A 14605-nucleotide genomic window follows, 5' to 3' on the forward strand; every position below is an offset into this window, starting at 1 on the left:
TCTCATCCAACCTTCATCAGTTTTCCCATTAATGAAACCTAAGAGTAAAGGAGAAGAAGCAATTTTTCAAGCTACATAGACCTAAAGATTAGAAGTGAAACTAACATTTGACTAGCAGTTAAGGAAACACTTCCACAAATATTATTTTATTTAATTCTTACTACGGCCCTAAAAGACAAGTATTAGTGTAGTTGGTAATATGTATTTAATATGTATTTCCTCTAAAAATTTCCATTCCAACTGCCTTCTAGGTGGAGAATTTGGAAATTTAAAAACTAACTTTCAAGATTTCTTTAATCTGGACCGTTGTATATAAATTAACTTTCACAAATTAGTTATACTGCTGTGAGATTAAAAGGTCACAAATGTGACGGAGCCCATTCTCTTGGTGATATGGTTGTTGGCTAGCACAAATGTAGGGATCTGGAAATTTGGGGATAACTATAGTGACTGGTTTGATCCAGGGCCTGATGAATAATTGGGGGTGGCAATTTTCTGACCTCAGATTTGTAGCTCTATTGGACATAGCCTAGAAATCAATAGTTAAATCAGTTATTTAAGATTCTACAATTTTGCTTTCCCAATTATTCTGTACAGTCTCTATTAAATCCTTTCTGCCTGAATATTGACATAATATCTCATATTTAGTTTAACTTCTTCCTATGTTGGGATAATTGTAGACACATGGAATGGTAAGAAATAATACAAAGCAAGCCTTTGTACCCTTTAAACAGTCCCCCCAACCGTGGTAATATCTTGCAAATTACAGTATAATATCTCAACTGGGATATTAATATTGAAACAGTCAAGATACAGGACATTTACATCATCACAAAGATCCCTCATTTTGCTTTTTTATAATTACACCCAATCCCCTTTCACTGTTTCTTAACCCCTGACAACCACTAATATGTTCCATATTTCTATAATTTTTTCATTGCAGGATGGTTATTGTATTCATTGGCTAGGGCTTCCATAACAAAGTACCATAGACTTGGTGGCTTAAACAAGAGAAATTTATGCCCTCATAGTTCTAGAGCCTAGAAGTCCAAGTTCAAGGTGTTGGCAGGATTTTTTTTTTCCCTGAAGCCTTCTCTTTGACTGTTAGATGCCTATCTTCTCCTGGTGTCTTCACATAGTCTTGCCACTGTGTGTGTGTTTGTGTCCTAATCACCTCTTATTTTAAAGACACCAGGCATATTAGATTAGGACCCACCTTAATGACTATTACCTCACTTATCTCTTTAAAGACCTTGTGTCCAAATATAATCACATTCTGAGGTACTAGAATTAAGACTTAAGCATACAAAATTTGCAGAAACATATTCAGTCCATAACAGTTTTTAAATGGAATCATTTAGTATGAAACCTTTGGGGATTAACTGTTTTTCACTCACCATAATTCTCTGGAGGTTCATTGAGCTCACTGTGTGTATCAATAGTTTGTTCTTTTTGGTGCTAAGCAGTATTTCACGATAAAGATATCCAAGTTTCCTTAACAATTCACTCTTTGAAGATCATCTGGGTCCTTTCTAGTTTTTAACTATTTTGAATAAAACTAATAAACATTCATGTACATGTTTTTGTATGAATGTAAGTTTTTTTTTCCTATGGAAAATTGCTCAAGAGTACAATTGCTGGGTTATATGGTAGTTCTATGTGAGGTTTTTTAAAAAAATTTCAAAATGCTTCTTAGAGTAATTGAACCATTTATATTCTTACAAGTAATTTAGGAGTGACCTAGTTTCTCTGTGTCCTCACCAGCATTTGGTGTTGTCACTTTTTTCTCTTAGCCATTCCGATAGAGGTATAGTGATATCTACTGTGATTTACATTTGCATTTCCCTGAAGGCTAATGATATTGAATAGCTTTTCATGTGCTTATTTTCCATTTGTAAATGCCTTTTGGTGAAATGCCTCTGCCTGTGATTGCTCGTTTTCTAATCAGATTGTTTATTTCTTTATTGTTCAGTTTGAGAGTTTTTATAAATTATAGATACTTGTTGTTAGATATATTGTTTTCAAATACTTTCTCCTGGTCTGTAGCTTGTCTTTTCATCCTCTTGGCAGCTTTTTGCAGACCAAAATTTTTCATTTCAATGAATTCCAACATATCAGTTTTTCCTGTTACTATCATGCTTTTGGTTTAAAATCTAAGAGTTCTTTGCCTAACTCTACATTCTGAAGATGTTCTTTATCCAATTCTTCTAAGAGTCTTAATTTCGCTTTTTACATTTAAGTTTGTGATCTATTATGTGTTAATTTTTGTGTACAGTGTAAGATTTGATTATTTTGGTCTATGGAGTTGTGTGTCCAATTGCTTCACTATTATTTGTTGAAAGAGTTATCCTTCCTCATTGAATCGCTTTTGCACCTTTGTCAAAAATCAGTTGGGTATATTTGTGTGTGTCTGTTTCTTCGTTCTCTATTCTGTTCCGTTGATCTATATAACTATTCTTCTACCACAGTCACATAGTACTGATTACTATACCTATATGTTAAATCTTGAAACCAGAGAAACAGATTCCTTCCATTTTATTACTCTTTTTCAAAATTGTTTTAGCTATTCTATATATCTTGTCTATATCTACAAAAAATATAGAATTTTGGTAAGAAGTTTTTTATATCTGTATATTAACTCAGCAAAAATTCATGCTTGCTATGTTGAGCCTTCTAGCCCATAAATATGGTATGTCTCCTCTTCATTTACTTAGCTCTTTTTTGATTTTTTTAATAAAGTATTTTTAGTTTTCAGGATACAGTTACTATAAATGATTGTTAAATATACTTGTAAGTCATTTTGTTTTTTAGAAGTTATAAAAGATATTGTATTTTCAATTTTGGTATCCACATTTGTTGCTAGTAGATAGGAATATAATTGATTTTTGAATTTTATCTCGTGTCATGTGACCTTGCTAAACTGATTAATTCTAGAATTTTTAGATTGAATTTAAATTTTTACATTGACAATCATGTCATCTGCAAATAAAACACTTTCATTTTCCCTTTCTGATCTGCATGCCCTTAATTTTTATTTTCTTGCCTTAATCCACTAGCTACAATTTCTAGTGCTTATTGAATAAAAATTCTGAGAGCATATATACTTGCCTTGTTACAGATCTTAGGAGGAAATGTTTCAAACTTTCACCACTGAAGGAAAACGTTAGATGTAGGATTTCTGTAGGTGCTGCTTATCAAACTGAGGATTTTTCTACATCAATTGATATGTTTTTTAAAATTAGCTAATTAATGTGGTGGACTATATTGATTATCAAATATTGACCTTGTTTTGCATCCCTGGAATGAACTTCACTTGGCTATGGTGTATAACATTTTTATATTGTTAAATTGTATGTGCTAATAGTTTTAGTACTTTGTGTATTTCAAAAAAGGGCCCGTTTCATCTATTTTGTCCAATTTATGTGCATAGAGTTTTTCATATCTTCTTGATGTTTGCAGGAATTATAGTGATATTCCTGTTTCATTCATGATATTTGTACTTTGTTTTCTCTGTTTCTCTTTTTCTTTCTGTTGTGCTACATATTTGTCAGTTTTATTGATGTTTTGCAAAGAACCAGATCTTTGTTGTATTGGTTTTCTCTATTGTTTTTCTGTTTTCTATTTCATTTATTTCTGCTCATATCTTTATTATTTCTCCAATTCTACTTGGTTTGGATTTATTTTGCTTTTCTTTTTCTAGATACTTGAAGTACGAACTTAGAATATTTCCTTTTTCTAATTCATGCATTTAATGCTGTAGATTTTTCACTCAACACTACTTGAGATGTGTTCCACAAATATTGATATGTTTTCTTTTATATGCAGTACAATGCATTTTTATATCTGACCTGAAACATAGTCTTTATGAGTTACTTAGAAGTGTGTTGTTTAGCTAAAATGATGTTTATTAAATGAATATATTAATCTGCAGCTACTATGCCTTAGATGAAACTATGTACCTGACTATGGAACATCAAGTAATTACGCAACTAAAGTTGTCATCCTGTGGGTAACAGACTTGCTAACTTGTAAGTTATGAACAGGTGTTCTACATTCCTTTGACACTTACCTCTTTTGCACTGATGCTTCTATCTTGCTTCACACCTGTAGTCTCATGGGGGTTTCCCTACAACATAATTAAAGTGAAGAAAAATGCTCAGGCCTGGTTTACAGAAATGTAAGCATGATATGATGATACTAACTGGAGTTAATCTGTTATTCATTATAGTTCCACTAAAGGGTGATTTTTAAAAATAAGGGTAAAGAAAAATCCTTCCAGTGACTAGATCTATGAGGGGTGCACTTCAACATCCACTTTATATGAAAAGAGAAACAGTCATAGATAAAGATATGCACTTATTCCTAGGAAATAATATCTTGGATATTTAATCAGGCATCTGAAAAAAAATCTGATACATTAAAGGAAAGTAGGCCAGGAGACTAGCAGCCCAAGAGCAAACTTATTTTACTGAGTTGGGAAAGTGACTTTGACCAGGGATACCTACAGTTACAACTGCACCATGGGGGAAGACAAGAATAGACCTGGAGCCTAAGTGATTAACTAGACTGTCTTATGGTATTTCCATGACCAATGAAAATTGTGAATAGATATTGGCACAACAGCAAATCATACTTCTCTGAGTTTGAATTTAATATCTAGGTCACTCCAGAAAGCAAGCAAACCATATGAGAGAAGATGATGGCTAAGGACGAAGGAAATCTTGACATCATGGCTAGCTGCTGCATTGCAGACTATAGTTTCAGTTTGCTAAAGTTTGTTAAGATTTTTAAAGAGGTTGAACCTGCATGTTCCCTTTTGTGGAAGATATGATACCATCCTGTTCTTATATAAGATCCAGATATCATAAGAGGATGCAAGCAGAAAGGCACAAGGGATGAACTGTACCAGCCTCAGTTTATCTGCCTCTTTAAGCCTCTGCCTTTTGCTTATTGGAGAATATAGCATGCCACTGCCTTTATTTTCCCTTCTGACACTATTTACTGCTAAAGCTTGTTTGGAGGTAAGAAGTGGAATGTACCAACCAGAGTCCCTCTTGGTATCACCATAGTGGGCCACCGCAACTCTAGCACCGAAGTCTCACCCAGAGGAACACACACAAGTTCTGTTCCTGTCCAAAGCTTTCTGACCTAGAGGAAGACATCCAGCCTTAGGGAGTGACATACAGCTTTTCCAGCAATTGCCTGGACAGGGAAAGGAAGACAATCCAGGAAAGCAAGAAATTTAACGCCCATGGGGAGAATAAAAACGAGGGATGGGAGACTTTAAGAATCTGGAAAGTGAATGTCTTTTCCATCCTCCTCCTGATGGACTATACTGAAGCAACGTGATTCTACGTGTCTTTTCTGGAAGACATTGCTTTTGGCAAACAGCCAGCTGTGTTTTCTAACTGCATGGCCAGGTTTGTATCACACTCCCAAATACTTTTACTTTCCCGTCTTCTCACCTCACTTCCTTTTCCTTCCTAACTCTTCTGGCCTGGAATTTTACCTCTCAATAAACCCTTCGCATATAAGCTTTTCCTCATGTTCTATTTTCCAAGCTAACGCTGGGCAAAAAGTAAAATATAGTAACAAAATTCGTATGAAGAAGTAAAATAGGAAATGTAAAATAAGGATATTGAATTTATGAAACAAAATACATATGTATTTTCCATATGAATATTGGAGGTATATATTCTGGAAGCCAGCATAAAGAAGGAAACACAATTCTTGAATAATTCACAAGTCTAGTAACAAAGAGAATGATCAGAATTAAATTACTCTGTGAAGTGACAACACTTTGGACAATTCTGGACTTCTTAAATGACAGAAAATACCTTGTCTTAATCAATGTGTTTATATTTATGAGGTCCTAGTACTACTAAGTAATCCTGAAATGTTTCCAATTATTGTCATGGAGATTGGAAAATAATCCAGGTAGTATGCCAGGTGCTGTAGTACATGCTAGGTTCTGACGAAACAAAGCTTGCCATCAAAAACATCTATAAACAAATGTGTGTTTGTGTGTGTGTATAAGATAGAATAGCATAGTCTCTAACACAGGTAAACTGGGAATTTAGAGGGGGCACAGAGAATAAATTAGTTACTTCTACAACAGAACAGCAGGGAAAAAAAAATTTAAGTATAGTGCATATGGAAACTTAAAAAAACGTGTAACTATCGTGTGAGGTGTGCAACCATGAAACCTTATGGAAGATTTGAGCAACTCAAAGTTGGACCTTTGGGGTCTAGAATATGACTGAATATGAGTGGTGAGTGATGATGTTTAGTAGGTAAACATAAGGCAGATTGATAGATTGCACAGAACCATTCATAGCATGTAAAAAAGTTTTAGTTCTCCTGTTGAGAAATGGGAGGGGTAAGATACAACATTTAATAGGAAAAGGGAGGGCACATTGCATAGGACCATTTATACCATGAAAGGGTCTGTACTTTCCTGTTAGGAATCACTGAGGGACCTGAAACAGTAATGTAACATATATTTCATTTTAGAAAAATCATGGTGTCACTAATATTAAGGATATAAATGGTTTTGGAAAAAACAAAACAGGCAAAACTAGAGGTGAGAAATCACTTTGTACTTTATTATGACTGACAATCAAGTCAGGAGGCAATAGAAGCTTGAGTTAAGGCATAGCAAGAGCTGTAGGAAGGAACTGCTAAGAGAGATAGCAGATAGAAATTACGGAGAGAAGTGTAGCACTACTTGGATGCAAAAGAGAATCCCAATATGATGATGATTATCATCATGAAAAATTATAGAAAGCTAACTTTTTGTAGGTATTGCATTAAGCACTTTTCATGAACCCATATATTTATGTTTGATTTATGTTTACTGATCAGCAAGATAGCAGTACCATTCATAGTAATTCAGTAAATTTAGGAAAAACAAACAAGTTTTATAGGACAAATGCACACAGTGGATACTCTTCTACTTTTTGATTTGAAAAATGCATTCACAACAGAAAGCCCCGTCTTTTTTTGTAAAATAAAGGTACTATAATCATAGTAAATATTATAATGTGAGGCTATGCTATTATTGGCCTAAGGTGTTCAAATTTGGGTTCATGATGGCAATTCTAGTCATTGCGACTGAATATTTTCAATTTGTTTTTTGCTAAAATTCTATTAAAGCAATAAGTTAAAAACTTAATATTAGGGAGGGAGCCAAGATGGCCGAATAGGAACAGCTCTGGTCTACAGCTCCCAGCGTGAGCTACGCAGAAGACTGGTGATTTCTGCATTTCCATCTGAGGTACCGGGTTCATCTCACTAGGGTGTGCCAGACAGCGGGTGCAGGACAGTGGGTGCAGTGCACCGTGGGCGAGCCGAAGCAGGGCGAGGCATTGCCTCACTCAGGAAGTGCAAGGGGTCAGGGAGTTCCCTTTCCTAGTCAAAGAAAGGGGTGACAGACGGCACCTGGAAAATCGGGTCACTCCCACCCGAATACTGCAATTTTCCAACGGCCTTAAAAAATGGCACACCAGGAGATTATATCCCACACCTAGCTCGGAGGGTCCTACGCCCACGGAGTCTCGCTGATTGCTAGCACAGCAGTCTGAGATCAAACTGCAAGGCAGCAGCAAGGCTGGTGGAGGGGAGCCTGCCATTGCCCAGGCTTGCTTAGGTAAACAAAGCAGCCAGGAAGCTCGAAATGGGTGGAGCCCACCACAGCTCAAGGAGGCCTGCCTGCCTCTGTAGGCTCCACCTCTGGGGGCAGGGCACAGACAAACAAAAAGACAGCAGTAACCTCTGCAGACTTAAATGTCCCTGTCTGACAGCTTTGAAAAGAGTAGTGGCTCTCCCAGCATGCAGGTGGAGATCTGAGAACCAGCAGACTGCCTCCTCAAGTGGGTCCCTGACCCCCGAGCAGCCTAACTGGGAGGCACCCCCCCAGTAGGGGCAGACTGACACCTCACACGGCCCGGTAATCCTCTGAGACAAAACTTCCGGAGGACCAATCAGGCAGCAGCAATTGCGGTTCACGAAAATCCGCTGTTCTACAGCCACCGCTGTTCTACAGCCACCACTCTTCTACAGCCACCACTGCAGATACCCAGGCAAACAGGATCTGGAGTGGACCTCTAGCAAACTCCAACAGACCTGCAGCTGAGGGTCCTGTCTGTTAGAAAGAAAACTAACAAACAGAAAGGACATCCACACCAAAAACCCATCTGCACGTCACCATCATCAAAGACCAAAAGTAGATAAAACCACAAAGATGGGGAAAAAACAGAGCAGAAAAACTGGAAACTCTAAAAAGCAGAGCGCCTCTCCTCAAAAGGAACGCAGTTCCTCACCAGCGACGGAACAAAGCTGGACGGAGAATGACTTTCATGAGTTGAGAGAAGAAGGCTTCAGACGATCAAACTACTCCGAGCTACAGGAGGAAATTCAAACCAATGGCAAAGAATTTAAAACCTTTGAAAAAAAATTAGACGAATATATAACTAGAATAACCAATGCAGAGAAGTACTTAAAGGAGCTGATGGAGCTGAAAGCCAAGGCTCGAGAACTACGTGAAAAATGCAGAAGCCTCAGGAGCCGATGCGATCAACTGGAAGAAAGGGTATCAGTGATGGAAGATGAAATGAATGAAATGAAGCAAGAAGGGAAGTTTAGAGAAAAAAGAATAAAAAGAAATGAACAAAGTCTCAAAGAAATATGGAACTATGTGAAAAGACCAAATCTACATCTGATTGGTGTACCTGAAAGTGACGGGGGAATGGAACGAAGATGGAAAACACTCTGCAGGACATTATCCAGGAGAACTTCCCCAATCTAGCAAAGCAGGCCAACATTCAGATTCAGGAAATACAGAGAACGCCACAAAGATACTCCTCAAGAAGAGCAACTCCAAGACACATAATTGTCAGATTCACCAAAGATGAAATGAAGGAAAAAATGTTAAGGGCAGCCAGAGAGAAAGGTCGGGTTACCCACAAAGGGAAGCTCATCAGACTAACAGTGGATCTCTCGGCAGAAACTCTACAAGCCAGAAGAGAGTGGGGGCCAATATTCAACATTCTTAAAGAAAAGAATTTTCACCCCAGAATTTCATATCCAGCCAAACTAAGCTTCATAAGTGAAGGAGAAATAAAATACTTTACAGACAAGCAAATGCTGAGAGATTTGTCACGACCAGGCCTGCCCTACAAGAGCTAGTGAAGGAAGCACTAAACGTGGAAAGGAACAACCGGTACCAGCCACTGCAAAAACATGCCAAATTGTAAAGACCATCAAGGCTAGGAAGAAACTGTATCAACTAACGAGTAAAATAACCAGCTAACGTCATAATGACAAGATCAAATTCACACATAACAATATTAACTTTAAGTGTAAATGGGCTAAATGCTCCAATTAAAAGACACAGGCTGGCAAATTGGGCAGAGTCAAGACCCATCAGTGTGCTGTATTCAGGAAACCCATCTCATGTGCAGAGACACATATAGGCTCAAAATAAAGGGAAGGAGGAAGATCTACCAAGCAAATGGAAAACAAAAAAAGGCAGGGGTTGCAATCCTAGTCTCTGATAAAAGAGACTTTAAACCAACAAAGATCAAAAGAGACAAAGAAGGCCATTACATAATGGTAAAGGGATCAATTCAACAAGAAGAGCTAACTATCCTAAATATATATGCACCCAATACAGGAGCAAGCAGATTCATAAAGAAAGTCCTCAGTGACCTACAAAGAGACTTAGACTCCCACACAATAATAATGGGAGACTTTAACACCCCATTGTCAACATTAGACAGATCAACGAGACAGAAAGTTAACAAAGATACCCAGGAATTGAACTCAGCTCTGCACCAAGCAGACCTAATAGACATCTACAGAACTCTCCACCCCAAATCAACAGAATATACATTTTTTCAGCACCACACCACACCACACCTATTCCAAAACTGACCACATAGTTGGAAGTAAAGCACTCCTCAGCAAATGTAAAAGAACAGAAATTATGACAAACTGTCTCTCAGACCACAGTGCAATCAAACTAGAACTCAGGATTCAGAAATTCACTGAAAACTGCTCAACTACATGGAAACTGAACAACCTGCTCCTGAATGACTACTGGGTACATAACGAAATGAAGGCAGAAATAAAGATGTTCTTTGAAACCAATGAGAACAAAGACACAACATACCAGAATCTCTGGGACACATTCAAAGCAGTGTGTAGAGGGAAATTTATAGCACTAAATGCCCACAAAAGAAAGCAGGAAAGATTCAAAATTGACACCCTAACATCACAATTAAAAGAACTAGAAAAGCAAGAGCAAACACATTCAAAAGCTAGCAGAAGGCAAGAAATAACTAAAATCAGAGCAGAACTGAAGGAAATAGAGACACAAAAAACCCTTCAAAAAATAAATGAATCCAGGAGCTGGTTTTTTGAAAAGATCAACAAAACTGATAGACGGCTAGCAAGACTAATAAAGAAGAAGAGAGAGAAGAATCAAATAGACGCAATAAAAAATGATAAAGGGGATATCACCACTGATCCCACAGAAATGCAAACTACCATCAGAGAATACTATAAACACCTCTATGCAAATAAACTAGAAAATCTAGAAGAAATGGATAAATTCCTTGACACATACACCCTCCCAAGACTAAACCAAGAAGAAGTTGAATCTCTGATTAGACCAATAACAGGCTCTGAAATTGTGACAATAATCAATAGCTTACCAACCAAAAAGAGTCCAGGACCAGATGGATTCACAGCCGAATTCTACCAGAGGTACAAGGAGGAGCTGGTACCATTCCTTCTGAAACTATTCCAATCAATAGAAAAAAACCTCATTTTATGAGGCCAGCATCATCCTGATACCAAAGCCTGGCAGAGACACAACCAAAAAAGAGAATTTTAGACCAATATCCTTGATGAACATTGATGCAAAAATCCTCAGTAAAATACTGGCAAACTGAATCCAGCAGCACATCAAAAAGCTTATCCACCATGATCAAGTGGGCTTCATCCCTGGGATGCAACACTGGTTCAACATAAGCAAATCAATAAATGTAATCCAGCATATAAACAGAACCAAAGACAAAAACCACATGATTATCTCAATAGATGCAGAAAAGGCCTTTGACAAAATTCAACAACCCTTCATGCTAAAAACTCTCAATAAATTAGGTATTGATGGGACATATCTCAAAATAATAAGAGCTATCTATGACAAACCCACAGCCAATATCATACTGAATGGGCAAAAACTGGAAGCATTCCCTTTGAAAACTGGCATAAGACAGGGATGCCCTCTCTCACCACTCCTATTCAACATAATGTTGGAAGTTCTGGCCAGGGCAATTAGGCAGGAGAAGGAAATAAAGGGTATTAAATTAGGAATAGAGGAAGTCAAATTGTCCCTGTTTGCAGATGACATGATTGTATATCTAGAAAACCCCATTGTCTCAGCCCAAAATCTCCTTAAACTGATAAGCAACTTCAGCAAAGTCTCAGGATACAAAATCAATGTGCAAAAATCACAAGCATTCTTATACACCAATAACAAACAAACAGAGAGCCAAATCATGAGTGAACTCCCATTCACAATTGCTTCAAAGAGAATAAAATACCTAGGAATCCAACTTACAAGAGATGTGAAGGACGTCTTCAAGGAGAACTACAAACCACTGCTCAATGGAATAAAAGAGGATACAAACAAATGGAAGAACATTCCATGCTCATGGGTTGGAAGAATCAATATCGTGAAAATGGCCATACTGCCCAAGGTAATTTATAGATTCAATGCCATCCCCATCAAGCTACCAATGACTTTCTTCACAGAATTGGAAAAACTACTTTAAAGTTCATATGGAACCAAAAAAGAGCCCACATTGCCAAGTCAATCCTAAGCCAAAAGAATAAAGCTGGAGGCATCACACTACCTGACTTCAAACTATACTACAACGGTACAGTAACCAAAACAGCATGGTACTGGTATCAAAACAGAGGTATAGATCAATGGAACAGAACAGAGCCCTCAGAAATAACGCCCCATATCTACAACTATCTGATCTTTGACAAATCTGACAAAAACAAGCAATGGGGAAAGGAATCCCTATTTAATAAATGGTGCTGGGAAAACTGGCTAGCCATATGTGGAAAGCTGAAACTGGATCCCTTCCTTACACCTTATATAAAAATTAATTCAAGACGGATTAAAGACTTACATGTTAGACCTAAAACCGTACAAACCCTAGAAGAAAACCTAGGCAATACCATTCAGGACATAGGCATGGGCAAGGACTTCATCTCTAAAACACCAAAAGCAATGGCAACAAAAGCCAAAATTGACAAATGTGATCTAATTAAACTAAAGAGCTTCTGCACAGCAAAAGAAACTACCATCAGAGTGAACAGGCAACCTACAAAATGGGAGAAAATTTTTGCAACCTACTCATCTGACAAAGGGCTAATATCCAGAATCTACAATGAACTCCAACAAATGTACAAGAAAAAAACAAACAACCCCATCAAGAAGTGGGCAAAGAATATGAATAGACACTTCTCAAAAGAAGACATTTATGCAGCCAAAAAACACATGAAAAAATGCTCATCATCACTGGCCGTCAGAGAAATGCAAATCAAAACCACAATGAGATACCATCTCACACCAGTTAGAATGGCGATCATTAAAAAGTCAGGACACAACAGGTGCTGCAGAGGATGTGGAGAAATAGGAACACTCTTACACTGTTGGTGGGACTGTAAACTAGTTGAATCATTGTGGAAGTCAGTGTGGCGATTCCTCAGGGATCTAGAACTAGAAATACCATTTGACCCAGCCATCCCATTACTGGGTATATACCCAAAGGACTATAAATCATGCTGCTATAAAGACACATGAACACGTATGTTTATTGCGGCACTATTCACAATAGCAAAGACTTGGAACCAACCCATATGTCCAACAACGATAGACTGGATTAAGAAAATGTGGCACATATACACCATGGAATACTATGCAGCCATAAAAAATGATGAGTTCATGTCCTTTGTAGGGACATGGATGAAACTGGAAATCATCATTCTCAGCAAACTATCGCAAAGACAAAAAACCAAACACCACGTGTTCTCACTCATAGGTGGGAACTGAACAACGAGAATACATGGACACAGGAAGGGGAACGTCACACTCTGGGGACTGTTGTGGGGTGGGGGGAGGGGCGAGGGATAGCATTAGGAGATATACCTAATGCTAAATGATGAGTTAATGGGTGCAGCACACCAACATGGCACATGTATACATATGTAACACACCTGAACATTGTGCACATGTACCCTAAAACTTAAAGTATAATAATAATAAAATAAAATTAAATTAAAAAAAAAACAAACTTAATATTGTGCATTTTGAATTTGAAGCTATAGCAAAACTACTGCAACATTCTATCCCAACAGACATGGAAGACATTTATTGAGGATATTATGTAGGTTTTCCCCCTTTTTATAAATCGAAGTATAGCTTTGGATTAGAATAAACTGCTATGTAGCCGCTGTGTCTTATTAGACTTGTGATTTTTGCTTAAATAAGCTATTCTTTTTATCTTACTTTCCTTATTTCTTTGATTTAACAACTCATTAGCAGGTCACTCACTGTTGTACCCACTGAACTTTTCATTTAAATTTACCAGTCAGTTTGTTATGAAAATATGAGCTACTATAAAGCATCCTCACTGGGTGGGTAGCACTGCTTAATTGTGCAAAGCATGGATTCAATCTTCTTGGAAGTACTTCTGCTCTATCTATGATCAGTGGCTATTTTTTCCAGGTAAATTTTATTTGTATCTTTAACACATGAAGATGTTGAGTGCAGTGTATCCATTTTGTGAATTTATTTCTGAAATTCTCATGACCTTGACTGAGGACAAGCAGAGAGCTTTTACAAATAATACTCTGCCTTCATCTATAAAGTTCTGGAGAGAAGAGAAAGTGTCCTGTGGAGTCCTTGGGAATTAATTATACACTCACTGCTGGGATCTTAGGCATTCCCTTGCTGGCTGTTAGCTTTCATAGATGACCAGACTCTCCTAATATGGCAAGTAGTCACTGGGATTATGATATCCATGTGGAAGTCTGTGCTAGTATTCCAACCACAAGTGACCGATTAGCACACGTTGTTATTTTACCTGACTAAATCACACAAGCATTACATTGCTTTTCTAGTAACAACCAGATCATGGAATTTACTGAAGGCAAACTGAATTAGCCACTCCGTGTTCCTCCGGGCAGACAGTCCAGAGAAAATGAGGAGGTTTCCAAGGCAAAGCTCATATTGTAAATTGTCAGGTATTAAAAAGAAAAATAAAAGTTTGAAGTCAATTACCCCTGAAAACTTCTGACTAGCAACATTTTGGCTTTATACTGACTAGACAGTGTCAAATGTAAATTATCCTGCTTATATTTTAAAAATACAGACAGCTTGTCTACTGGATTACTACACTTATGCAGCTAAAATATTTACAGACATAGAAATTGTATTTCTTGTAAACAACTATTATCTCTCTTGAGCAACCTAATCCCACGTTTTAACCTATTTTGAGGAGGTAATTAGCTACCTCTTTATTCC

At 37.4% G+C, this 14605-nt stretch overlaps 1 long non-coding RNA gene across 2 annotated transcripts in view; it reads right to left on the reverse strand.

Moving 5' to 3' along the window:
* LOC115935398 (uncharacterized) overlaps positions 1–14605 on the reverse strand; it is a 51367-nt gene that overhangs the window by 22974 nt on the left and 13788 nt on the right. For both annotated transcript variants that reach the window (XR_010134538.1, XR_010134539.1), the window contains exon 2: positions 4070–4126. This is a non-coding gene — a long non-coding RNA (uncharacterized lncRNA). The remainder of the gene's footprint in view (positions 1–4069; positions 4127–14605) is intronic.

Source organism: Gorilla gorilla, chromosome 6, assembly GCF_029281585.2.
Source record: "Gorilla gorilla gorilla isolate KB3781 chromosome 6, NHGRI_mGorGor1-v2.1_pri, whole genome shotgun sequence".
NCBI lineage: Eukaryota > Metazoa > Chordata > Mammalia > Primates > Hominidae > Gorilla > Gorilla gorilla.